General features: G+C 37.0%; 1 pseudogene across 1 annotated transcript in view; it reads right to left on the bottom strand.

The window, feature by feature from the left end:
- Positions 1–26,712, bottom strand: part of LOC149532693 (uncharacterized) — a 59,170-nt pseudogene that overhangs the window by 11,498 nt on the left and 20,960 nt on the right. The window contains exons 3-5 of the transcript XR_016357265.1: positions 12,320–12,406; positions 7,375–7,521; positions 7,007–7,033 (exon numbers count right to left, since the gene is read on the bottom strand). The product of XR_016357265.1 is annotated as an uncharacterized LOC149532693 (transcript). The remainder of the gene's footprint in view (positions 1–7,006; positions 7,034–7,374; positions 7,522–12,319; positions 12,407–26,712) is intronic.

The raw sequence follows: 26,712 nt of genomic DNA on the forward strand, positions 1-26,712 counted from the left end.
GGTGTTCACCTACATTTGAAACTCTAAGATTCTTCTTTGAAATGGTTGCACCCCATCCGAACACAGTTCGTTGTAGTTGCCTGTCAATTTGTGACTACCACACTAAATAAATCTCCCACTGATCTCTCAACCCAAATCTCTCCCTTGTCAACACAATCACCTGTTGAGTAGAAAAGAGATTCATTTCCACTAATTTTCTACCCTAATTTCACAAATGGAGGCCCTAAGTTTTGCAAAAATTAGAGCTCCATTAGTGGGTCTTGCTAGGGACATATGCCCCTTGTGGGCATAATGAGATTCCAGCTATCTCTAGAAAAGAAAATTGTATCTAACTTGATGCAACATGAAATTGGGTGGCCCCAGCACCCCCGAAGGTGAACCTTGATTCTTTCCTCTATCAAACACATAATTTTGATCATGTAACAACTCGCTCCTTCTAAGCATAGTATGCGTTCTCGTCATAATTTCGGTCGACTACCCATATTTCAAACTTATGTTAGGTGCACTATCCTCCTGGAGAATATTTGTTGGTTCGATTTGATTAATGTGGTCTTTGCTATCCGACCTTTATCTTGCCATTGAGAAATTGACAGGTACAACGTGGTCCTTGTTGAATTGATGGTCACTAGCATCATGCATTTTATTAATTATAAAAGCACTAGAAAAAATCTTCTTTACATGATTGTCCTCTTGTACATAATTTTCTATGTCTCCATATTCAAAATGCAGATCCTTTATGAGCTTTTGAAGATGATCCATATTTATAAGATGTCACTTTACAGGTATCAAGAGTTTGATTAGATAGGACAATTGAAAAAAAATCAGAACTATTCAACACATTCTCCTCATTATGTATGTCTGATTCCATTTCATCCTCACAAATCTGATACAACTTCTGCTCATAGGATGAACTAATGCCTGTCTCACTTTCTAAGTACCCCTCTCCACACATATCTTGAGTTTCATCACCTTCAAAATCATCACAAGGCCTTCTATATTCACTATGATGCTGATGAACTTGATTGCATAGAAAATCCTCTTCAAACAATGGATTTAAGAACATGGAGAACTCAGACATATCTTCTTCTACTTCCTCTTTGAACAATGGGTTCAAGAACACAGAGAATTCAAGCATAACTCTTCTAAAACTTCCTCTTGTTCATTTACCGTATGCAATTCTACTTCATCTCCACAATTAGATTCTTGGAAATTATCATCTCCTTCTTCTAGTACCCCTTGAATATCCATTGATCCATTAACTTGTCCATTTTGATGGATTGAGAAAAAATTTGAACCATTTCTCTCAACATGTTTTTTATACTCCATGTCTAACAAATCTAAAATTTCTTCAATGCTAAGACATTCATCTTCTTCAATTCTACATTTGTTGTCATTTGTTGTTCTACAACTTTCATTATGGATGCATTCTTCTCCAAGGTGTTCAAAAACTTCTTCTATACCTGAATCTGAAACATCATTTGATTCTTGTTTCACTTTGGTATTTCTTTCTTCATTTTCAGCAACTTCTAATATCTGAGAAAAAAAAGTTTGAAATCAAGGTCATCTAGCAAGATTCCCAATTCTTTGACCTATCTTATGGATTCTTTTCATGAAGGTGTATGTCTGTAGGTGTCCTTCGATACATATTTACCATCCTCATGAATAAGTGTGCCGAAGACTCCCCTTCAAATCTCTCCAAACTGAAAAAGTCATCAAGCAAAGACATGTTAGGATCTTCCTCCATGCTGCATTTTTGATCTTCATACAATTCAGAACACATGTTATCTTCCTCACTTGCACCATGAAATTCATATGGGAACCATTGTTCAAATTCTTTCCAAGATGAAATACCATGTGTAGGTAGTGATTCATAAGCTTGTCTCACATTGTCTTTGAATGTCCTAACAAATAGTTTCATCGCTTGATCTTCTGCACCAATCTCATTATTTTCTATGAATGTATAGAACACATCCAAATGTTTTAGTGTTGATCCATCCCATTCTCCATGGAACTTTGGTACAAGTTGTGAAAGCTTCAAGAACAACTTTTTAGGTTGACAATCAAATCTTCTGAGATCCAATAGCCTAATGCCATCTGAAATAAAAGGTTTTGTTTAAAATAATCGATACATTTCAAGAAACTATATACCATTTCCTTCTAAGTCTTCTCCCTCAACAGAGTTACCAAGTGAAATTTTATTGAAACGAGTTGCCACCTCTTTCAAAGAAAGTATTGATTTGTTGATCTTCTGGGTTCTTGTTTCCAGCAGAGTATGGTTCCAAGCAAATTGATACAATCATTTTTTGATTCTGATCTACAAAATCTAAGATTCTAGGTAACTTCACAATATATATTGTGAGCAACTCTCCCCAGTAGAGTCATCAATCTATTAGTTACCAAAACCACAGATTGGAAATCCAAGAGTTTTGCCAATTCTCCAATAGGATTCCTCAATCAGTTTTGGCCAACAAACGGGAATAATCCAAATTCCCCTACACTTTAGGCTTCGCTACACCTAGGCAAGTAAACCTTTACCTCAAACTTGACCATTTGGTTCAAAGCTTTTCTATAGCGAATTTAGACTTGTTCTTAGGTTGGCAGAATCTTTAAAATTGTTAAAAATAAAGCAATGTAACACTAGTACAAGGGTATGTCAGGACGAGTTTGGACGGGGGGAAAATGAACCTCATTTCCAGGACGACAGAAGGATGGCCAGGGGATGGCAGAAAGAGGACAAAACAGGGACGAGTGTTGTATAGCATACATATAGAACTTCAAATGCTTGTTATGAAATGATGTTTCAGTAGAACATACCAAATTAAAATACTTGAACATAGCAAAATTGCAATATGAACGAGAACCATTGAACATTCAACATAGTAACATATTACATACCCAATAGTAACATTCAAAACTCAAAATTCATAGAGAAATCCAAGTCCCCATTCCAACAACAACATGGTTGCAGAATGGTGGAGGTGGGGGTACTTGGGTATGCAAGTACCCGGTGCAGGGATGTCTTGAGGATGGGTACTCTGAGGTTTGGGAGGGGGGTGCGAGTCCTTGTGTGCCACTGAAATAAAGTTATATGAATGCTTTAATATTTGTTTGTGAAATGAATGTTATTTTAATGAAAGGAATAGTGTTTATGAATTATGGATAAGATGGAATATCAAACTTCAAGACTTCAAACATTAACCCATTTTCTTAACATAAAATGCAAACCAGTTCCATATTCCACCTTGGGCAAATAGAGTCAAACTTCTTCAGTTCCTTATATAAAACCCTGAGATGACAGTACTTACACCATCCACTACTTTATAGACTAAAGCTTCAATTAGCAATACAAACCTTAGTCTAGTCTAGATGTGACTATTAAGCAAAACAAGGCTCTTGCATTAAATTTGTAAAATGAGTACAAACGGTTTTTACTTATTTACAATAATTAGCATATCCAAATTGCAAATATTATTCTATTCCTCCATTTTCCTTAATATCTCCTTCACTGCTCCTTTTGTAATATCTTTTTTCCTTAACTTCTATTTTTCACTCTAATATCTTCCCTTATTTATATCCTTTTTATTTTAAGGATGTGACTTTTTAAGTGAAAAGTCTCACCTCTTAAGTAATTGCTCCTTACAACTAATCTTAATCTTTAATTAAGATCGTTGCTTTTGATGGACTTAATCATTTTAATGATAACGTTAGTAAACCAATCCCTATCTTCCAAAGTTTCGATGATACATTTGATCATTACTCAAGCATGTGCTATCGATTATTATTGAGGCCCTTTTATTCTAATGATTTCTTTGACAGCATATAATATTTGTGAATGCCTTTCTAACTATGGATGTTCTTGTAATGATTTGTCTCTACAGATGTGGATGTGAACATATGTCATTCCCGTGAAGAAACTCAAAACAATCAATGCATACATCAAGTCTAAAAAGCTCCAGGATATGCGTAGTGTTCAGAAATCAATTTTCCATGGTATGCTTAATATTTTGCCGGATAAGTGCAAGACGTGAAAAGCTCAAGGTGTGATGATGAAGTAGAGAGCTCTTTTGATCTTGCCAAAAATTTGTGTTTGTGGCGATGGGAAAAGTTTCAATGATGGATTAGATGTGAGGACTTTTGAGTTGAAAGATTTCTTCTAAAGAACACCATTTATTATGATGGAGCAAAGAAAAGCCGAAAACTTGACATTTACATTTATAGGACAAAAGGCAGGGGATTCAATGGTGTTGGGGTTGTTGTAGCCTATAGGTGATGGGGATAAAAAGAGCGATGGAGAGAAAAGGTGAAATTGAAGTGACAAAGGTAGGAAGGTTTTAGCCAACTATGTAGGAAGTGTGGGTGCATTGGCTGCGTTAACTTCGTTAATCATATTACTTCTTTCATAACTTCTAAAGTTATTTTCAACTCATCCCTTGAATCTTTCTCTTGACGACCATCTAGTAATGTATCCCCCAATAATCTTTCTTGGAAGTAATACTATTATCCAAATTTATTAATCACTCCATATGATATGCTACTATGCAAATTTCTTTTGTGGCCAGGATTTGTAGGTGATCGTTGTCATATTGGGAGACCAAGCTGGGCATCATTTCTGATGATAGTATATTTTCTTGGACCTATGGCTTCTCCACTTTACTTGTGAAAATTCCTGTGACTCATAGATTGACTGCACATACCATAATTTTATGAGATTGAACTGCTTTGAGACATTTTGTCACACGGCTTATAGATTCACAAGGCATTAAGTTCAAACAAATTGAAGATGTAGTCTTTGATAGCAACAGCCATCATTTAGCAATACTCCTTTGTGTGTAAACTAGTTCCAAAGCCACCCACACCCGAGCTGCTAAGTTGGTGCTTTCATGGACAATCTTTTTATTAATCAATCTTATGTGAAACTGGAGATCGATCATTTCACGAGGCGTCACTGCATATCACGGTACTTGCCAATTCCCTGTTTCAAAGACTTTGACTTCTATAGAATTACCATGAGAACATTGGCAAAGGTTGTAGCATTTGGTAGTGCATAGAGGATAACAATGCGTCAAGACTTTCCACCAAGGTATTCACCTACATTTGAAACTTTAAGATTCTATCTTTGAAATGGTTGCACCATATGCGAACACAATTCATTGTAGTTGTCTGTCAATTTGCGACTACCACACTAAATAAATGTCCCACTAACCTCTCACCCCAAATCTCTCCCTTGTCAACACAATCACTAGGTGGAGTAGAAAAGAGATTCATTTCCAATAATTTTCTACCCTTGATAAGTTAATTCGCAATGGTGGCCCTAATTTTAGCAAAAATTAGGGCTTCAAGAATATCTTTGAATCCAAGGCTTAAAATTTGAATCTCAACTTTTAATCTAGCCTGGTTGGAAATCCTCTTAACCAATACAAACTACAAATTCAGATCACTTATCTTTTGGCAATTCCTTTATTCTCAAACTGTCCCCTTGATATGGAAATATGTTCCATGCATGTGACCAAGCAAGTGTATCATGTTGTATGTATGGCTAAATGATGCAACTAATATCGTATTGAACTGAAACAAAGATATGGTGGTGTATTTTGCTATATTGCTTTACTATTAGCATAGCGATGTATGGACTTTTTTGTTGTTGCATACGTATACACACACATACATTTTTTTTTTTTTAAACATATCTTTTTGTACAGATGAACCCAAAACGAATCCGAACCCAACCCCAAAAAGATTTTGACGAATTTCAAACCCACATCCATACTGGAATCCAAATCGACAACTTAGATTATAAACAAAATATGCCAAGACTCTAGGACAAGATTGATAACTGTTAAAACAGTCTTAGATGCTTCCATGTAAGAGTCATAAAATACAGATAACAAAATTATTTGAATTATGCACATATATTATGGCTATGCATTTGTACAATCTTCTGGACCTGAAGATGTACCTCTTGAATCTGAAAACTCTGATAGAAGATTAAAGTGATCATAAGAATTATCTAGTAATTTACTGGAGCTAACTTTTCCGCCGAGAAGTAGCAGAATTTGTTTTGACAGTGCAAGGCATATGGAGTAAACTAACAATCAGAAAACTCAAAAAAAAACCTACTGAATATAGTTTGTACCTAAATAGGTGCAGAAACTTCACATGTAATAATTATTTCACAAGAATGACTTTAGAATAGGTAAAGAAGCAAAGTCAATTAGTAAAATCTTAAAAATAAGACATATTAGACAAACCCAGTTGTAGGCAATATTAATAATATTTGTACAATAGGGTGTCCTGACCAGCACATATTTTATGCCTATGCTATTACATAAATTTTATGAAGTAATTCCTATAGGGGTAAAAGGTCACTGAAAAAGACAAGCATAGTTGTCACTAAGTATACTCATTTGGACTTTGTACATGACAAACAATTGAGCAGTTCATGTCTGCCAAAGATCAAAACAACAGTTCATGGTTTCAAACCAGGTCTTTGGTTCCCTTAAATGATTTGGGAGCACCATTAGAATGAAAAAAGTAAAGAGCTGGCATTTTAACATCTTCATTCATGATGCCTGTTTCTGAAAGAAGATGACATTATGCTGAACAGTTCATAGGCTAACAGTTATCCTGCTATCTTATTTGATCTCAAGCTTGTAGAGACTCCGGGGAACAGACTTGGAAGGTAAGCTTGGTACTAGGTTTGCAATCATCATCATTCTTGGTGAAAAAGCTTAAAATGTCATTATAAAAAATGAAGCAGAAAAAATTTGAGAAATCACCAAACACTACTTTCTTTATTGTAATTTTCTTTTCCAAACTCTACAAATAGTTATTTTTATAAAATTTAAATCATAACTGCCAACCCAAAACGCACAGAACATGAATAGATAGCGTTCCATTCAAGCATTTTTTATAAGTGAATAGTAGACAAAGTATGGAATAGATATATTTTGTGTCATTTTAAATGGTTTCAAGGATCAATTGTTTGATTCTTGAAAAAAAAACTTACCCCAGATGATAGCTTTCCTGAATTGACCTGCAAATCAAGAACAATGGTTACCAATTTGTAGACAAACAGAAAAGTTGAGAGAACTCTAATGTTCATAGCCTAAAATTATCTGACAATGCCTAAAACATGTGATATGGGTGCTAAATTTCTGCCTCCTGGGAAGCATTTGCTCAAAGTAATGATTAATCAGCACAATAACTGTAACAGAATGAATATAAGCATTTTTAAAATAAGAGAGCTTATTTTCTCCCAATTAGTTTTATAAATTTCATAAACAGTGTGAAATTGTTCCTCCATAGGGCATGCTAGGTATGGAAGTTGTGACTATTGAATACAACTAAGCAATATTCGCAAAAGAATATCATTACTTCTTCAAGAAACTGGAAATCCACAAAAGCTGTCCCTGCCTGGATGTTGAGAGACCCATTTTTCTTAAATGCATCTAAACTGGATAATGAATATCCCTTTGGAAGAACACCAAGCAGATAAGCTATCAAGAAATGCCCCGCTTCATGCTGCAGAGCATCACTGCAATAAATAAGAGAAATCAAGAAATCGCTTCACTGAATTTTTGAAAATGAAAATAAGAAAGTAGCCTAACAAAGAGACTACTTGGATTTGTACAATAGCCAGACAAAATAAGAATCACACTGCACATAGTTATTATTTTAATCCCCACCAAGTCTCTAATTTTGATCCCATTAAGAGAAACTCTTTTGCATTTATATCCAATCTGATAAGCATTCAATGCTTAAAACAGAAACAAATCCGTAATTAAGAAAATTCTAACATGTTTATTCATTTCACCAGCAATCAGTTTTAGCAGCTTGATAATAGTTCATCTAAAAGGAGTATGTCAAGCCTAGATTTACAATTCTCACAAAGTAAGATGGGTATCACACTAAAATACAGGAGAATCCTCCTTTTCAACATAAAGTTAATCAAAATTACCCATATTCATTATTAAATGTCATTGAATCCAAGCACATTAAACTTCTCTATACATTGCTAAATGTCCTATAATTGATTTTAGTGATTTTAGTTTTTCTTTATGTACTAATTTCTGGCATTTTAAATTTCCATACGATACAAGAATTTTAGCTTTGTCCATGACAATCCAATTTCATGCTTCAGGCTTGTTTGGCAAGGTTCTTAGGCTAACATAAATTTGTATGAAATGGAGAAATTCTCATGCCCTGATGCCTCATGTTATACTACACTACAGGTTTTTCCATGAAATTACTAGAGTTCCTAACACTCGATTTCCTCCATGACATCAAACAGCAAAGATAAAAACAGATTGTGTGCAGTTCTATTGAAATTTAAAAGAAATCAATAACACTTAGTCCTGTTCACATATATGACTAATCTATCCACGAATAACCGTGGTCCCTTGAGGATAAGCGATGTATAATCTACTATAGGTGTCCTAGTTCAAGCTCAATCAACATTTACAGCAGAATTTTGTCATGCCAATGTGTGAGGAAGAGGTTTCTCTACGAGGAGATAATTCACTGGATGCATTCTATTTAAAGCAATATTGTGGAACCCTCTGTCATTTCTGGAGAAAGGTTTTCTCCTATTTAATTTTCAGACTATTGAAGACAATGAATTGGTATGAAAAAATTATCCCTTGTTCTTTGAAAGAGTTGGTGTTTTTTGCATACCCTTGGGGTTTTTTTGGCTCCCATGGTCCCATTACAAAAGATCCAATTTGGATTCACTTTCACAGAATTCTGTTGTGGATGAGAATTCCTGGCTTTGATTCAGAGGTTGGTAAAAATTGTGGGTGACTTCATTAGTACTGACAAGCTGAATGACTTTCAGAACATATTCGGGAGGCTTTATGCAATGGACTTACCTAAGCCTATCTGTCATTTCATTAGGATCTTTTCTTCTTCGGTTTTGTGGACTTAATTTCAAGGATCTGCTCTTTAGATCATTTTGATGCACTCAATTGGCCAAAAGGTGGTATCCCTCCCAGATTTCATCAAGATCTTTTCGTCTGTGTGCAGAAACGGATTTAGTCATCAGGTGGGCAGATCTATATTTTCTTCCTCTCCGGTTTTTGTGAGATGAAAGAGGATCAGTAGCACTTTTGAGATTTCTTTAGGAGACTGACAGTATGACTATGGACCAAATGAAGGAATCAACTACTCCAGTTGCAGAATATGAGTTCTTTGGGGAGGCTGTTATAGAAGTGATGGGATTCAAGGTCATCTAAAGGGAGAAATATTGTAGGTTTGAGGAAGATTTTGTCACAGACTTTGAGGGTAAGATTTTGCAGATTTGAAGGACATGCTATGCACACCTTAAGGACGCTCATCATTTCATTCTTTTGGAGCTTAGGTGCCACATTCCAAAACAATTGGTCTCTTACTGTGATGAACTCAAAATACACCTGCTTATGAAACAACAAATTTTGCAATAGCTTGAGGTTATAGGGAAAATGTAATTACGCAGACTCTGAGTGAAAGACTCAGAACACACTATTGAGAAATAACAGTCAGATGCAAACACCTCTACAAATACAATCCCATCAGCCCCATTCCCATAAACCATCATTTCCAAGTTTAGATTAAAGATTACAAAAAATCAATCTAGTTACTCAGACTTCTCTGGCAAATATTCCTAATTGAATGACCTTGATATGGCTGGTGAAGAACAGGCCATCTCCCTTACAAACCAAAATCCCTTCTAGATCTGCAGGTGACTAATCTGCTTCAGATTCCAAACTCGAGATCTGTATTTCGTGCAACTTCTTTAAGCATTGCAGCTAAGCTTTGCCATGTCAAAGATAAAGGCAAAGAAAACATCTTTCGCTAACTTCCCTGAATCTGAACCTGAATTCCGTGACTTCTTTGGACTGCTCTACTTTACTGCTTAGATTAGCATCCAAGCATAAAAAGACTAATTCGGAGAGATCTCATCCTGTAAAGAGCTTCCTCCAGGTTTGTGTCTGGAAGAAATTAGCATTTGTTTGATGCCAGAATGAATAAAACCTTCCAATGCTGCATTTCTGTATCCTCATTGGAAACTACCTCTATACAGTCTATCTATCCTTTTCCCAAACACCCATGGCCGTGCTGCAATGATCTTCTGCATATGAAGCAGAGCTTTCTCCTTTGCAATTTGTTCTTAGACACCTCAATTGAACTAGGCTAAAGGTGTAGCAAGCTCTTCTGAAAATATTTCTTTGATTGCATAGGCAATTCTTACCTGGAGTTCAATCTGTCTTTAGTCACTGAATCTTCAAAATAAAAGCCCCTTTTGGTGGCTTCTTGAAATGGCCTTGGATCAATTGCCCTTACTAACCCTTAAGGGTTTCAGCTAGGCCTTCTATAAAGACAAGTATAAGCCTTTTCTCTAACACATCAGAAATCATAATCAATAGCCTCAGAAATTCCACTGTCTTCCAACTCCCTCTTGCTTGAGATGTGCTAACTCTCTAAAATGAGTATTTGGATCTTTCCTATTGAAACACTCAATCAATCTTTGGCTGAGGTATTCCAAGGTGGTGATAGAATCATGCCCTTGGGTTACCCTGTCATGGCACCAACATTCATGAGCACTCCTTCAAGATGCAAGTTGGCACATTTGATAGCCTCTCCTTCAAGCATTGGGTTTTAATAAAGAATATGTATACAATTTATTCAACCCAACCCTCACTAAGGAATTACTAGCACCATCAAAAGCTGAAGTAGTTATTTTTCCCAAATAGTAAATGTATTTCCTATCTTCATACCTTCTTCCCTGCTAGTTTCTTTCATCAAATCATAGCAGTTCCTACTTGTCAAATATCACTACGTATGGAAAGGCTTAAAGAATAGTACGAAATTCGAATCATGAAATCTTGTCACATCTTCCTCCGAACCAAATTGTTCTTCCCCAATACCTACAGGTGCTTCTTTATCCAGAACTCAGCTCTGAAGGGTATTGTATTAACCGAAGCGCTCCCACCACTAGCACAGTTAGCATCAGAGCCAGTTACAATAATTTCTAAGCATTCATTGATTTTATAAGACTGGCTAAATGAAACTTTAGTAAGGGTTACATCTTACTAGGAGCAGACAATCAGGTTTCCGTCTGAATCTCTGATTTCATTTGTTTAATGTAGAGGCGATGTAAGAAACTTAATGCTCAACTCCATCCCAGAACACCTATAAATTACTAAGTTAATGAATTGTGCAAATTTCCCAAGATTGCAGTACAAAAATACCAGAATCTGATTCTGAAACAAATCTCCTGTGTGTACACCTGGGATTTGTGATTTTAAATGCCAAAATATTTAGTAATTCTAGTTTCATCTTTTAGATATTTTTAAGAAGTCGACTGCTGATTAGCAAACTCTTATCTATAATGAGATTTTGACTTGATTGTTTTGATAAAGAAACCTGAATTAAAATTTTAATGATATGTTTCAATTTTTGAAATTTATAATGGTTTCATTTAGCATGTGTATTGGTATAGAGCATACCAAAAATGTACCTAACCACCTACAAGAAATTCTGCCGTACCACCATTTTGTACCCAAGTACCTGTACCTGTTTCATTTCCCAATTCGGTAACTTAGATAAAGAAAAACTAAATCAAGTTGGCCACAAGGGAAAACCAATCTAGCCAAGGCATAACTTAGGTTGACCAAAGGGGAAGTAAAAAAAAATACAGATTTTTTTATTAAGTCTGCCAAAAAGATAAAAATAAATAATAGTTTTATTTGTTCCTGAATCGCTTGAGCAACTGGTCGGCCAAACCTTATATTAGGTTCATTGCATTTACTAAGTTGGTGCTCAGCTGTGGGGATTGGTGTTTGTAGTGGGTTGGTGCCTATGAAATCATCTCAATGGAATTGGTGTCTCCTCTAGGTTGGCACCCACAGAATTTGTAAGACATTTTGAGCACAAAAGCAACATTTTGCCATGATTTTCTCGCACAAGGGTTTCAATTTAAATCATGTATTCTTTTGTTTCTTCTTGCTAGATCTTGCATTCATGGTTGATCATTTCTTTGAACTTTTTAAGTATTGCTATTGTATCTAATCAAGCTTTGAAATGTTCTGATATACTAATCACCCCACGCCCTCCCCCACCTTCCCCCAATGATGCTAGCTTGAGTTGTGGAATGTGTAAAAGTAAAAGCATGCAATAGACCAGGTAAGCATTACCACACAAGAATTTTTTCAGTAAAAACGATGCTTCTCAAGCATCAACCCTGGGAAAAAAATTGACTTTATCTTAATCATTCAAAACATTTTACTTTCAACATATGTATAGAGATGGAACACAAAATTTATAAAGGATGCACTGCTTATACTTGAGCAACTCTGTCTCTGTATTTTTTACTGAGCATCCGTCCAATTGTATCAATTATCAGAGATTCCACACCACCGCCATATACAACCTGCAGCAGAAAATAGCAACAAATTAAAATCAAAAACATCGTGGTCCACTCACCACATTTAATTTTTCACAATAGGCATTCCTTATTTCCTATGTTATGTTTGAAACACAATGGGCCATCACAATAACTTTTCAACCTTTCTAAAGGTAAAAGTCGTCATCTAAAGTTTCTTTAACATGATGAGAAATATTGACACTCTTAATATGCTGTATACAGAACCACTAGGAGCTCATGTACAGACTTCGCTGTGTAAGAAATATTGACACTCTTAATATGCTTAAATATTAAATAACAATAATGCCAAATTATTTAAAGTGCTGGTGCTGCCATCGATTCTCTGAATTGAAGCTACATAAGAACAATTCTAGAGAACCCATTAATGCAGACACATTCATCAAAGTATTCAGAGGAAAGACAATATGCATTGACTCAAAAAGAAAATAGCATTACATGAAGAACATTATAATTAAAAAGGTTAAAAACATTTATGTAATTGGCATAAAGTCATTCTAGATTACTTCCGAGTCCTCTATCCTCACCATGCAAAAATACTTGAGAGCATACTCCCATCTTCTGTTTTACATTTTTCCTATCTTGGATGGCTACACTTGGCTTTTTCTTAACAATAGGGCAATCAAGAATTTAGCTAAAACAGAATATCATTTCCAATTCTTTAACAACAGACTGAAGACCCAACTTGTAATATTGTTACATGGGGTTACTTATCTATTAGTTCATTATAGTGTATGGAAGTGCTGGAAATGTTATCATTAAGCATTGGTAGTATTGTGTAAGAGGTGTACCAGGTGGTTGGAGATCAATGCAAATAAAGAAAAAAAAATTTGGTACTCAGTGATGATTTGTGAGAAAATGTGAAATATAGAATTCATAACATCTATTTTAGATGTTATGAAGCGTGCTTACACAGACTATCCTAACCTTGGACAGACGTATGAGACACCTGACAGTACACTTGGCTGGATAAATCATTCCTGATAGATGTTGCACATTATCATCCTACAAGTAGCAACTTCAGCCCATTTGTTCAGCAAAGAGGGAAGTAACGAACACTCCATTGGACATGGCAATATATGCACTTACTCCCAAATGGTATCCGCTATTGATTTCGATTTGGTGAAAAACATTCCTATGAAAGCCGTCAGAAAGATGTACAATATAAATGAGGAAGAGACACTTCAGAACCAAGGTTGCAGGGTTTCACACGAAAGTGCTTCAGCACAGCAGACTCAAATATTTGCACTGAAACGCTACTGGATAATGGAAGCTAAAAATTATGGAGCTACAGGTGCTGGCATTCACCTCCTTTCCTAGATTGTTATCTCCTCTACATATGATTGGAAACAATTGAGCTTAAGAAGAAATCAGCAAGCTGAATTCTGACAGAAGACTTGAAGTTGAAACTAAGCAAAACCTTATTTTTCGGAGAGAAGAGTCAACCTCATTATACTCAATCACTTGGGAAGAGCATGATGATGATGTTTTCCACTGCTAAAATTAAGTTTTGTAAGAAAATGTTGAAAAATGTCCTCCCTAAAGTTACTAGTAGATTTGGAGTCCCTATCACTTGATATACTTTAGAGTAATACATATTTTGAGAAAACATGTGTTTAGGTCGTATGTTCTTAGCTGAGTCTTTTGACAGTATGAATCTAGGTGGCTTCACTAATCTCTTTATTTTTCTTGGTTGTTTTGAGTAGATTGTACTAGAGTTAAATCTCTCTATTTTGTTTCTCTATCTTCCGTAGATTTACTTCTATTTCTAATGGTCACTCCTCTTCTATGCTTCCATATTCTCTCTATGTTCAATATGGAAACTTTCTCTCTCTCTCTCTCTTCAGAATGTTTCTATTTCTCTCTTTGTTCGTTTTTGGATTACGGTAAAAACAGGTTTTGAGGAGACCTGAAACCCTATACAAAAAACAAAAAAGATATCCAATATAGAGTCCACTAGGTTTTACAAGGACCTGGAACCTAGAGTATCAACAAAAAGCCCAAACCCAGGTTTTTACAAGGACCTAGAACTTAAATAGTAGCAAACATACATAATAAAGCTGGAAAAGGAAAAACAGAAGAAACAACCAGCAAACAGAGCCAGGACCAAATATCCGGACCGACAACCAGAACCTGCAGCAAAAAAGCAGGAAACTACTCCAGCTCCTCCACAACCTTAGTCATGTCTTTGGCAGTATCAACAACCTCCAAAAGGAGACCTTCAACAGTTGAGACAGGACCAGCTTCAATGGCCCTTTTTGTACTCAGCCTAGTCCTTCTACTTGGTCCACCAGTCATCTAGGCAGGCATAGGGGAAATGATTTCCTCATTGCTCCTTCCAATGCTAGCCGCCGCCACACACAAATTGAAAGTAATCGTGTCCATATGTTGGCTGCTATCCTTGACGAGTTGCCTCAGCCCTGCTTCATAGGTTATCAATTTTCAAGAATATTCCCAACTTTGCTCTCTAGTGTGGTCCTTTTGGTTTTTTCATTAACTAGACTCTTCTGCAAATCTTTTCCAATTTTCTTTAGGGGCATGATTTCATTGTAGAGCCAAGCATCTACCTCAAGTCACATCCACCTTCAATTTGGCTTTATTAAGAAACATAAGCCTCCCACTGATATTCGTCTCCCCATTAACCTCATCAGCAATGTAATCCTCGAGATGATCAATATCATTGTGGACATCTTCAGGCATAGAGTCTTTCTCCCCAGCCAAAGCCTTTTCCTCAGTGTCATTCTTCTGGTTAGTATCATCAATTTTTGGCTCTTGAGTAATAAGGATTGTATTCCTATCATTATCATCCTTATTAGTATCCATGGATTGCCCCTTTTTCTCATCAGCTTTAGGGGTAGGCGTATTATCTTTCACATTCTTGTCTTTGCCCTTGGAGGAATTTAGAGACACAGCTTATTCCTTCTTTCCCGGGTTCAAAGAACCCACATTGCTCCCCGTACCACCAGACTTAACCAAGGACTCATCCTAACTACCCGAATACCCGTCATTGTTGGAGTTGTAATCTCCACTCTTTGTTTCTCCCTCCTCTTCTCCATCAGTCTCCGCTTTTGAAGTGCCCTTATCATCTTCCGAAATTTCTTCAAGTCTAACCTTTGGTTTGCCCTTGATTTTACCTTCACCCTTAGTGTTTTTATTTTTCTTTTTCTTAGCATTTTCCTTCTCACTTTCTGAGTCACTATTTGACTCACTGTCCATTTCCTTAGCTCCTCACTTTTGAAATTATGGGTTTTAGTTTTTTTTTGCACTAGCCTTATCCAATGTTTCCTTCTCAATTATCTTCTTTCTCTTTCCAGCTGAGGGAGAGAACTTCACAACATTCTCTCTACAATATTCCTCAATTAACAGAATGAGCCCTTCGTGGAGAACAGGCCTGGAGCTTTTTTTCCTATGAGCACTGAGGCTATTTAACAAGGAGAATTTCACGTAGAAAGGGAAAGAAACCCTATCCTTTTGAAATGGTTTAAGAAAACAAAATGAAAACTATGCACTCATTTAGACCTCCCATCAAGAATGAAATACTCACGAATGCAGGACAACACATCTTAACATAGTTCCTTAATTTGGTCAAGATTGAAGAAATCCCCCTCCTTAACTAGTCTTCTTTCTTCTTCAAGGTTCTTCAAAAATTTCTTTACGGCAGCATTCAAGATTTTGGTCTCTTTTTTTAAATTTAATTCCCCCAACATGGAGCCCAGTAATTTCCTCTATAAACTCTTTGGTGATAGACAAAGAAACCCCATGCAAAGTCACATCCTCCCCAACCCAATTTTTCAAAAATTCTTCAGTAATATGGGTTTTGTAAGCATGCAATTTCTCAAGGTAACCAGTTACCTTAACTTTGTGAAGAATGTTCCAGATCATCGTTTCTCCTCCCAATGCTTGCAACTTGCAACCTCTTACTTCCTCGGCTCGCCACCCATACTGCAACCCACGCTAATAAAAAGACTTCTATGAAGAGGAAAAATTTTACAAGAAAAAGACTTGCAGACTTTCACCTTTATTTTCGAAATCGCCCACAATACATGCCAAATTAAGAGGGTAATAATAAAGAGGTGCCTCCTCGTTAAATGATTACCACCACCATTAAAGTTACAGCTGCCTTCATATTTTAAAAAATTCTTAATTAAGCTTTGCTTCCACTACATTTGTCACATCAAATTGAATGGGCACCTTTAATTCAACTTCATTGCTTAGGTCATCCACCCACGACAACAGCCTGTCCATATGCACTGCTTTGTTGGCAATCCACTCAGCAATTCTATTATCTTCACGAAAAATATGGGTTATGAAAACTTTCTCAAAATTATTAAAGAGACTTTTTATTTCCCAATATCTCTCTCTTTGTTCGTTATAGAAACATTCTTGTGTATATTCTTGTGTATATTTATATATATAGATCATTTATGGTATTAGAGTAGGTCAATGGGATTTCATAAAATTTGGGAGATTTTTTAAGGAAAATTTGAGCCTATTTAGATTTGGAATTTTTTCTAGAAATTTTCTTTTCAATTTTTAAAAATAAAAAATGTTAAGAGGTGTTTTATGAAACTTTTGTGGTTCATCTTCGAAGATTTTTGTTGGAAATCACAAGCCTAGTTAAGGGTTTTGATCCCATGATTTCTTGGTTGTAGCAAGTCTCTAATTTTTAGGGTTGCATGTACTTGCATGTCCCTATATGTTGCTTGCATGTGTTGTTTTACCATGTGAAGTCTTTCGTGTTGCCGCATGAAGGTTTCTTTGATGGGTTTTCCTAATTTTTCCCTTAAAAATTTTTTGATGGGTTTTCACAATTTTTTTCTCTTAAAAAATTTCTGAAGGGTTTTCATAATTTTATACCTTAAAAATTGCTATTGAGTTTTCATAATTTTTTTCTTTTAAAAAATTTCTATTGGGTTTTCATACTTTTTTCCTTAAATTTTTTTGATTCTGTAATTCGCAAAGTTGCATGGGATTCCTTTGTGGGTTTATAATTTTTTCCTCAAAAATTATCAGGTGGGTTTTATTGCTTTTCCTAATAAACAAAACTTTGTACAATCCATTTTTTATTAATTTTTCACCTCAAAAATCATGTTGGGTTTAGATCAATTTTTCACCTCAAGAATCGTATTCAATTTTTTTTATTTTTCTCCTCAAAGCTTGCACCATTTTGCAGTTTGTTTTGGGGCATCATGCTCATCTACAAAGTTTGGAGGGTTTGTCGATTTTTGCTAGTTGTTCTGTGTTAGTCTCTGTCTCTAGGGAAGAACAACTTCATTATCCAACATTAGGTTGAATATTTTGTAATGATTTCTAGTTAGATGTTTTGTAGATTCTGAGAGGATTTGAGGCAAACTTATCATAGTGGCAGAGCTCTCTTTCTAAAGAAACAACTATTCTCTATTATTATGGATGAGCACATGTCCTTACAAAAAAGATTAAGGACATCAAAAATTAGCTTGAGGTCATTGGTCGTACAATGGAGTAAGAGGATATAGTGGTCATTACTCTGAAAAGTCTACCACCATCTTATGAGTAATTTATTGAGACGCTCAACACTACAACTAATGTTGACCTCAAATTTCTAGATTTGTGCACCAAACTTTTGTAGCAGGACCGTTGGAAACAACGGTTTGGTAGTCGTGCTCCTTCATCCTCCTCTAAACAAGCATTTTCAGTCCAATTCTTTTACAAGGATAAACGCCCATCTCAATCATCCACTCAGTCCCAATATAGCTCCAAGAAGAAGCAACACCGGTGCAACTATTGCCACAAATTCGGTCATGTGAACCGAGAATGCAAGACTCGCATTGCTCCTAAACAACGGAAGCAAGGAGGGTCTCAGCCACAGGCCAATATTGCAGAACATATAGAACTCACTGATCAGCTCGAGTCTACCTTTTACGCCTTTTGAGGATTCGCCTGCAATGTTTTCGTTTTGAAGTTAGATTGACCATTAAGGGAGGGTATTAGAGTTAAATCTCTCTATTTTTGTTTCTCTCCCTTTTGTAGATTTACTTTTATTTCTAATGGTCACTCCTCTTCTATGTTTCCATATTCTCTCTCTGTTAAATATAGAAATTTTATCTTTCTCTCTTTAGAATGTTTCTATTTCTCTCTTTGTTCGTTGTACAAACATTCTTGTCTATACTTGCATATATGGATCATTTATGATCTCTATTTAATAACACATTCATTGTTTTACCATGATAGATTGGCCATGACGTAGTCAGTTAAAATGCTCCTCCATTTGTTGGAAGATAGCAATAAGGCATCATATTTCTTGCTAAAAGTACTTCATTTATTTTAAAATATCAAAGGAGCTTATACTTTTGAAAATCCTATAATGTCCCAACTAGGGGATCTACCTTTATTTGGTCCTAAACTAGTAGTTTCGACTTGAAGTGAGAATTGCAGTATATTTACAGATATAAAATTATCTAATCTAAAGATCTTTCATTGTAATATTTAACTTAAAATCCTACGGATAATTTAGAAGATAGAACTTATCTTGATTTAGTGCAGCAACTCCCTTCTCCTAAGTTGAGTATTTTCTTGTTCTATTATGAAACTAATCCTTGGGAAGGGATCATAATCAGATTCTTAGCTCTCTGGAGAGGACCTTCCCGAGATCTAGCTAGCTTATGGTCACTCTAGAATGGCCTCAAGCTATATCACCATCTCATTACGACTTTCTCCACGTAAGGTCTCATGGATATCATTTACTTCATATCCCATCCTTAAAATCCTTACGAGAAACTGTATCTCTTCCTAGGCATTATCAATATTAACATTAGGCATTGTGTGCTAAAAATGTGTCACACTTCTATAAACCTTTATTCTCAAGAACACGCATGAAAGAGAGCATCTAAAGAGGCGGCTTATAGCTCTCTATCTATGACGTTCAAAGGCTATGAGATGGTGGCTCTCAAATGAACCAAGCTATGCAACCCTTGCAAGGTACACCAAAGAATGAGAGATTCAAAGAGTAGAGGCAATTAGTGCCAATATCCAAAAATCCTCAAATGGGTATGCAAAGCAAGATGAAAGATAAACTAAATGAGATGCAAGATGCAAGCTAACAAGTATGAAAGATTACAAAACCCCTATTTAGACTAGGTGAGCTACTCTAGAGCACAAGAGGAAATCTAAACTAAAATGCCATAATGCAAGAATGAGAAAGCAAATATAAAATGCATATGCAAGAGTGCTCCAAGTGTGTACTGTACAAGGTAAACGGTTTATTAATGCATTTAGATAATACACAAGAACATGTAACACAGAAGTATTCCTTTTATTATTTGCATGTATACAAACGATATTACAATATTCGATATGATTGATTACAATGATGATTATAATTCTCCTTAGGATCCAAAGTCCATTCCGGACGGTGTACATATACCTTCCCGAAGGGGTGACTCAACCGTCACACGCCCATTCGGATACAATTATACCCGTCGGCTACAATATAGATTTTCCCGACAACATCATCCCCCAAAAAGAAAAGTCGTCTTCGGATGATAATTACAAAATATTTGAGACAAATTAACAAAATAGAATACACTAATTGTGACTAACTATAACAGGATAGATCTTTTTCCGTCACATCACATTCACATTTTTTCCCGTGCCTGCACCAAACTGGTCTTCAAAAACATGTTGCATCTGTAGCCTCTACTAACACAATACTATCACCTTAGCCAATCTGACCTTGATAGCCACCTGTGCTGCCTTCTCTACTTCCAACTCCTGGGTACACTGAGGCAAGTGTCACTCTATTGTCTCCAACTGGATGATTAGCTCCTCTCGAGCTCTCTATGCATCCACCAAGACAGCCTCCCATCCAACACCTACTCTAAGTGCCTCAAAGCGTAGCAACCCTCTCAAAAAGCTTGCTCCAGTGCTCTCTCCATCTCTGTCACACAAGCACTATATGCCTATAGCAGCTCCAGGTCTTATCAATTGATCACACTTTCCCCGACTGATAACTGAACTGACTGGGGGTCTAGGGGCCATCACCCCTAGCAGGGTCAAGGGGCAACGCCACTGTCAAGACCAAATTAGCACTCTCAAACCCACACAAAAGTCCATTGACCACACCATTTTTGTGATTTTCTTCCAATCCCACACTCTTTCTGCCAACCGCTCATGTTTTCTTCATTACCTGTTTATGTCTGTCCCTCCAGTACCATACGTTTTCCCTTCTCAACTGTTTTGATTTGTCATTGTTTTTTTTTTTTATACACTTCCTATCCCCTTCTATCAATCACCTCTACCCCTATTTTAATAATGGTCGCTCTGTCTCTTGCAACCCTCTGATTGATAGTACGGCAATGCTTCCTTCATTTTCCCACCGATCCTGCAAGGGTCGTACAACTTCTTTCACTCCTGAGCATACGGTCCAAATTTGCTCTTTCAATTGTTCAGGCCGTATGACCGTATGGGGCTCTTATAGGCTTCTTCCTCCAATCTAGCCATACGCACTGGATAGGTGTACGATATTCTCTTTTTTTCCTTAAGCCATGTGATCATGTCCATACGATTGTTGTTCAGTTTAATAACCCCCTTGCCTTTGTTGTCGTACGGTCTGTACTGTGTTGCTACATCTGGTGATCTCTTGTTGACTCTACAGTATGTCTTCTTTCTTTCTTTCCATACTTTCTCCCTTCCAATTTGCCTGTACAATCGTACGGTATCTTCCCAATGTTCACTGCTCTGTTTTGGCCGTACCTTTTCCTCTGCTTCTAGTGGTCATACGACTCTCTGTTTGGCCGTACAGTGCGTTGTGTGGGCCATATGGTGCTCTCCAAGGTTCTCCTTGAGTCTGTACAGTCCAATTCACTATCTAGTTATTACTCGTACGGTGATACTTATTCCCCTCTTGAGCCGTACAGTGTGTCATGTACAATATCTTCTCCTATTTGGCTGTATGGTGGATCACCTATGATTTTTTGTTGTCTTTTGCTTGGCCGTACGGCATCCTTCCTAGGTCATACAGCGTTTTGTTTTTCTCTACTGCCTTCATTTCTTGTTTACGCTCCTAATAGGCCATACGGCCTTGTTTTATGGCAAACGTACTCCCTTCTACTCTCCTCCACACGTGCCCGTACGGCCAAAATTCCTTTTGACGCTTGTCCATATGGTGTACTTGCTTTGCTCTCCCAAAAGGCCGTACTATTTTAAATGCAATTGTTTTTAATACTGGATTCTAGTTATCTCCCACCAGTATGTTCTTTGGTTCGGTATCATCTCCTAGATTCATGGTTTGTACTGTGGCCTCTTCATATTTTATTGACTTTTCCTTATTGAATACATATGCAAGTGTTTCATCCAGCTATGTGTTCCCTTCTTTTATTTCCCTAAATTCTTTTGGAAATCCATCTCCATTACGTTCTTCCTCTATCGTTAGTATGTTGCAGCTTTGGAAGAGTTCATAATCCTCCATCTACCAATGAAATAGACCATTTACCGAATCCAGATTGTCATCCTTCAATCCACTCTCTAACCATAGAACTCCTTCCTCATCTAGTTCCATTTGCTTCTTTCCTTTGTCCTCTCCTTTTGAATTGGACGATCCGGCTTCTTCTACCACCATTTGTGTGTGTAAATAGATAATAAAGCTCCATCCTTTGCTCTCCATTGATAGTGTATTCTTCTTTCAGTCATGTTTAACCTTTGTTTGTACGAGCCATCCTCGCCCAAGAATGGCGTCATATCCCCTTCTTTTTAGCGGGATGACTACAAAGTCGAGCAAGAATGGCTGTGTTCCAATAGTTACTGGTTGTGCCATCAGGATCCCTAGGGGCTTAATGCCATGTTGGTCTACAGTTAGCAATTGCAAGGTGGGTGGCCACAATGTCGGCTGTCCCAACTTCTTCCAGGTATCTTCTGCTAGGACATTTACCCCTAAACCTCTGTCCACAATTGTGTCTGAGAGGATCGTTCCCAATATACCCATTTCTACGACCGTCGGATGCCTTCCCGATGTGAGGGCTAGTCACATTGGGTCTGCCACACGTGTTCCACTTTCCTTCTCCTTCCTAGGTTCTTTTGGTAGTTTAGCAGCCGGAGCCATGTTTGTGAGTGTCGTTCGTAGTTGGGGCATTGTGAGGATCAGATCATTTAATTTTACTGGTACTTCAGTTTTTAATATTCACCTTATGATGTTCTGTTTTGCGCAGTTCCTCATTGAGGTACCCGCAGTGTCCCCTTTCTCCGTTTGTGATTTCTCCGTCTGCATCCCCTTCTCAATTTCTGCCCGTGCTTCTTCCAGTCTCTTCTTTTCTTCCATCGGGTCTAGGTACAGCTTTGCCTGTTTACGTGTAATTGCCAGGACTTCCTCTTCGTCCGTTCCTGATTCGATGTTGATCAAATTCACTCCTGATTTCAAGTTTGGGCACTTGGCATCTTCATGGTCTCTAGGACCACACCATCTACATAACAACTGCGGTGTGTTCGTCATTGTATAGTTTCATACAAAGTGGCCCCACAAGTTGCATGCCCAACATTGAACCATCGGTCGGTTGTTCGCATCATACTAAATTCGACTACAGCCCTCATTATTATTGTTATTATTGTTGTTGGTGTTGTTGTTTTGTCCCCTTCTATTGTTTTTGTACCCTCCCGAGGTGGCACCGTCATTGTTTGTGTTTCCGTTCCCTCCTGACGTGGAAGCTTCTTGTGTCAGGAGCACTTGTTGATGCCCTCTTGTTTTCATATTGAACAGGCATTCCTTTGTGGAATGTCCTGCCATTTGGCAGATATCACAAAACTGATTCTTCGGACAAGATCCCTTAGTGTGACCTTCTCTCTTGCATTCTGTGCACCATAGCTCGTCTTCTTTGGTCTAGTTATTCCCTTTCTGCATATTCTTAAACTCTTTCATCATCCTGATCATATCCTTCTGGAGAGCTCGGACCTTCTTACTACCCTTTTCATCACCACTACTATCTTTAGAAGAGGATTCATCCAAGTCGGATGATCCGTTTTTCTTCTTTTTTGTTTTCTATTCACTCTCTAAGTCCGTCACTCGATTGTATGCTTCAGTGTACGATGATGGTGGTACAATTTTCATTTTCATTTTTAACTTCGAGCGTAGTCCTTCTATGAACCATCTCTTTTTCAACCCGTCTGTTGCCTTACTTTCTATTTTATTTACTAATTCTTTTAGCTTTCTAGCATATACACGAACTGTTTCATTTTTTCCTTGTTTTGTGGTGTAGATTTCTGCTTATCTCATTATCATCTCGTAGCAGTTGAAAATCTGTAATAAATTCCTTCTTTATGTTTTCCCATGTCGTTAGCTTTGCCAGATCGGTGTCTAAGAAAACCAATCAATTGCTACACTTCGTAAGGTGGCTGGAAATAGCCTTGCCCATTCGTCCTGGTCATTTTCTCCATTCACTATCCAAATCGTCTCTCAAGTTTTGCAGTGTCTGATCGGGTCAGTCATGCCATCCCCGTCAAACTTTGGTAACTTTTCCTTTGGACCGGCCATCAGTACCCTTTCTTTCTTTTGTTGTGTGTTGTTGTCTGTACCTGCATTGTTCTGTACTCTCATACTGCTCTGAACACCCGCATTGTTTTGTACACCTACATTCTCAAGTGGCGTGAAGGCTTCTTCAAGGACTTGGTTGTTTCGACCAAACTGTATTTTCTCATCAAATGTATCAAGGATGAAGAGTTCACCCCACGCTCATGTTCCTTCAACACTCTGAGCCGCGCTGGTCCTTTCCCTTCCGTTCGGATTCCCCCTTGGCGTATACCAGTTTGCCAATTCTTCCTTTGTTCCCTCCATCACCTTTCGCCTTTCTCGAGCTTCTTCTATCAACCTCTCCCTTGATCGACTTGGCGACTGAACTCCATTCATCAGTGCTCCCGTGGTACCATGGTCACCTCTTGTGCCACCACTGCCATACCCTTTGCTGAGTTGTCAGAGTTTGTGCCTCCGGTCGCTTTGTTGTGTGTGGTTTAATACTTCCTGTGCCATACTTATGCCATCATCTTTTGGATTCTTATTTCTATCTTTATTCAATGTGTTCGGCATTCATAGCACCCGTTCCTTATAGGCAACGGCGCCAAATGTTTACCGTACAGGGTGTTGGTTCCCAAAACCGCAAATTGGAAATCCAAGAGCCTGCCACTTCTCTAGTAAGATCTCTCAATCATATTTTGGCCAACGAATGGAAATCGCTTAGATTCCCCTCCACTTCGGGCTTCGTGACACCCAGGCGGGTAGACCTTCACCTTGAACACTAACTACTCAATTCAAGGGTTTTCTATAGCGAATTTAAACTTTGCAAGTTCCTCGGTTGGCAAGGTCCTTGAACTCGATCAAAATGAAACTGGATGCTGAGTATTTGGATAAAATTTTAATAATAATGAATTTGATTTTTTGTAAGAAGGATATTTTAGATTTTCTGACTTTAATAACAAAAGACCAGTGCTTTGTTAATCCAGGCAATAGAGTCAACTTCGGTGAACTTTCACATACAACTTCATAATGTTCAATGCACTTATACTGCCAACAATTTTAATAATCCAGATGCGATAGACCAATTATAATGCAATCTTAAATTAGTCCAGATTGAATTTTTAACTCCACTGAGGAGACAAATTGGACAAAGGTACGGAAACAATTTAATATTTCACAACACCTATGATGATCAAATCTAAAATGCTAATTGACCATGTCCACTTATCTGATATCAAAATCATATACAAAATTCTAAAATATAATTACGAAGGACGATTCGCCTGTAGTTTAAATCTCCATGCCATTAATGATAAACAAAGAACAGTTTATTTTATTTTAAAAATAAAATAATGGAATCTACATTACAAAGCCATATTGAGCCCTTATTCCTCTTTACAAGAAAAAAATATAAATATAAAAATGCTTCTTCTCAATATCTGAATGTTCTGATATGTTATTTCTTCTTGTTCTCCCCCTATTACTTCAATTTCTAACTCATATTTATATCCTTTCTATGTAAAATATGTGACTTTTCAAATGAAAAGTTATATTACATTTTCTTTTTAATTGCACCTCTCTACCATAGCAAATTAAAATCATTTGTACACAATAAATATAATTTTAGCACCTTCCTATAATATAACTCATAAACAATTTTAAATAATTTAAAATCAATAGGCTCCCGTGAAAGGCTTGATCATCCATGGTGTATCTCTATTGAATTTGTCGCTGCTCTAGATTAATATTTGTCTTTGAATATTATTATCACATATCCCTTTGTGCCAAATTCGTTGCAAACCTAATTTCCTTTGGGCTTCCATTCATATAGATTCTTATTTTAATTCCCACAAGTATTTCAGGCCAAACCCCTGTGTTGACGTGTATAAAAAATCAATTCATTCTTGACGGAATCTAAGAGGTGGCTTCTTCTATTGGTCCCGTGCCTGATGATTTTGTACACATTAGTCTTGTTCTATCGTAGGTGTTTATCTTGGCTAGTTATTTTTCATGAGCACATAGATACCTTTGCTTCAAACATTTCCGAGTGTGCAAATCCATGATATCTGAAGTGGGAACTCCATATTTTGGTTTTTAGGTTATGGCATTTTCATACTTACCATTGATGATGGTGTTTCTACTTAGAACCAAATCATTAAATTGTTTTACTGGTTTGTGATATTTCGATGCCTCCTGTATGTCACAAAGTTTGCACTTCAACCATCTGCGGAGACTTGAATCTCATGCCTCTGGATGTTGTTCCCATATCTTGTTACTGTATGCAGACAAACAAACTCGTTCAATTTGGCACAAGACTCTAGAATTCATGCTCGCACATAATTGTTTTCATCTACTCGACCCCCTGTTGCTGTTGATTCCTTTATACACTACTTTTTTCTTCATAATGTGTCGTGGGTTCGAGTGGTATCCAAAAGTCTATGAAGAATTCATAGTCAAATGCTAGTATAAGCCTCCAAATAGAATCCCACTTCAACGATGCCTCCCAGATTCAACAGGCCTATCTTCTCCAAATTTTATGAGTATTTGCTCAGGAAACTGGTTCTCATTGTACACCTATAGAAGTATATTATGAATTCAATTAGATTGTGACTGAGATTGTAGGTATTCACACTGACCTGGACTACATTTGCACTGGAACATCTGTGACATCGTTGTGACAATTGTCCATTGTGCCTTCCTTGGATCAAAGAACTGTAGAGTCATATGCTCGAAACAATTATCCATTTGTTCATTCCACTATGTATTCACACTCCTTAATACCAGACTAGAGGCATTAGTGCTAGGAGAGCAATAATATCGT

Source organism: Cupressus sempervirens, chromosome 10 (assembly GCF_028749045.1).
Source record: "Cupressus sempervirens isolate cs-2001-9-10 chromosome 10, ASM2874904v1, whole genome shotgun sequence".
NCBI lineage: Eukaryota > Viridiplantae > Streptophyta > Pinopsida > Cupressales > Cupressaceae > Cupressus > Cupressus sempervirens.